This window comes from Poecilia formosa, unplaced genomic scaffold (assembly GCF_000485575.1).
Source record: "Poecilia formosa unplaced genomic scaffold, Poecilia_formosa-5.1.2 Scaffold2, whole genome shotgun sequence".
NCBI lineage: Eukaryota > Metazoa > Chordata > Actinopteri > Cyprinodontiformes > Poeciliidae > Poecilia > Poecilia formosa.
In genome coordinates this window covers 3,165,757-3,168,243 of record NW_006799941.1, presented here as the reverse complement: position 1 = coordinate 3,168,243, position 2,487 = coordinate 3,165,757, and positions in this window count along the sequence as shown.

Sequence of the window (2,487 nt, the reverse complement as noted above, 5' to 3'; positions counted from 1 at the left end):
TACTGTTGTGCCCAAAGGGTGGGCTGGGGGCCATTAGTGGCCCTAGAGGTGATTTTGTGTGCCCCTAGTCCACAATAAAAAAAATGGCAACAACTTTTTTATTTCCAGCTCAAGGATGATACGGCAAATAAAAAAAAAAAAGTAATTCAAAAAAGGCTTAAAATACATTTTTAAGGTATTAAAATATGGAAAGTACAATACAAGGTACACCAGAGGCGACAATAAGAACCAAACAAAGAAGTGATGAGCTAACCAAGACTAAACGTTCAATAAAAGATGGAAAAGTAATGAAGAGTAAAAAGATGATTGAAGGAAACACACCTGTGTATGATGATGATGATGATGATGATGATGATGATGATGAGGCTACTATAAATTACAAAAACATATCAAAAATCTTATTTCTGAAAAGTCATAAAACAAAAATCACAAATAGGAAGAATAAAAGTAAATTCACAAATAACAAATCAAAAAGTAATCCAAATAGAATAAAAATATACATAGCTCAAAATAAAAATGAAAAATTACAGATACTTTAAATATAAGTGACAGATTATTTAACATAAAACTAAAGGTATAAATTAGGATTTAATAATCTAAACTTGGAATACATTATATTAATTAAATAAAACATCTTAGTGTTTGTTCAAAAACATCAATAGTCTTTTTTGCTCTTTGATCTGTGGAAACACTGATCCAGAAAAGAGGAACAAGGAAACACAACGGGTGTTTTTGTTCTTAATTATGGTAAATATAATTACAATACTTCATGAAGGTACACCAGTATTATAAATACTGATATATCTAGACTACTGTTAATATCAATTTTAAAAATAATATCCCAAAAATATCAATCAAAGTTACTTGATAAACCTCAGTTTCTCTTAAATATTTTCTAAAAATCCATTGGCTTGTAGGTACCTTGAAATCCAAAGTTACGATTCCCTAGAAACAAAAGCATGATATAATTATTTTATTTTTAATTTTGTAGTAAGGATAATTTAAGATAGATTTATCAATATGACAGAAAACAACACAGCAGCAGCAGCTACCTCTTTCGGAGAAATCAAATAAATCCTCTTCAAAAGATAGAGCTGAGTCAGATCCACTGTTTCTTTTCCTAAAAATATTTAAATGATTAACAAACATTAATTTAGAAGTTGCCAGTTATATTGGTTGATTATTGACAACCAATAACCCACCTGATGACAACAGTGGTGATTATGATAATCAAAAGCAGGAGTGCCGGGGCCAGAGATCCAAACTGTGCTCCATAGAAACCAGGACCTCTGCAGAAAATCTCACATCTTGGACCATCGTGCCGCTCTAAACTGTTCTGATAGCACCTGGGTTGAAAAATACATGAGAGCAGCAATGATAGCACGACAGAAAAATAAAGTCGATCCTCCTGGGTTTCTGCTTCGCCATTGGCGTCCTCCAAGGTTGCTGTTCTATCAGAATCATCCTCAGATTCTTTTGGTGTTCCTTAGTTGTTTCCATTTAATTCTGCCTTGTTTTCCACATCTGTTCTTCATGGTGATTCTAATTATGTTTATTTCTTGTTTCTAGTTATTTTCCTTTGTTCTACTTTAATTAGGTTCCTTTAGTCTCCTTACTCCTTTGTGTTTGTATTTTGGTTGTTTCCCCTTGTGTAATCTACCCCCCTTTCCTTTGCCACTTTCTCTATCCCTTCACAGTCTGCTTCCACTCCCCCCACTCACACCTGCTCATCAGCCCAGGTCCTGCACAGTGGTGCACTTGGTAGCCCTGTTGCCTTGCAGCAAGAAGGTCCTGGCTTCAATTCCCAGCCCCGGGTCTTTTTGTATGGAGTTTACATGTTCTCCCAATGCATGTGTTGGTTCTCTCCGGGTACTCCGGCTTCCTCCCAAAGTTCAAAAGCATGACTGTTAGGTTAATTCATTTCTGTAAACCCGGTATAGATGTGTGCATGCATGGTTGTTTTGTCCTGTCTGTCTCTGTGTTGCTGGTGACCTATCCAGGGTGTACCCCGCCTCTTGCTAGAGATAGGCACCAGCACCTCTCCTGACCCCACTACGGACAGTGGTGTAAGAAAATGGCTCGATAGATCATCCCAGGTCTTTTGACAAGCTCATAACCTTTCCAGTATTTAAGAACCTCATTGTTAGTCACTAGTTGCCGGTTCATCTCGTCACTTTTCTCATTTCTCCCTGGTTTCCTTGTGATCTTCCCGTGTCTCCAGTTTGTCTTTGTTTTGCTTTTTTTTTGTTCCCTGGATTTTTGTTCATTTTTGTAAGTTTGATTATTTGTTTTTTCATTAAATATTCTTAAATTAACTAAGTCTCTCACCTGGTGCACTTGTGTCCATTTAAATAATACATATCATAAATTTATGTCATCAAACAACCAAAAATAAGTTATGTGGAAATTCTAGTAATTTAAAGACCATCCATCCATCCATCCATCCATCCATCCATCCATCCATCCATCCATCCATCCATCCATCCA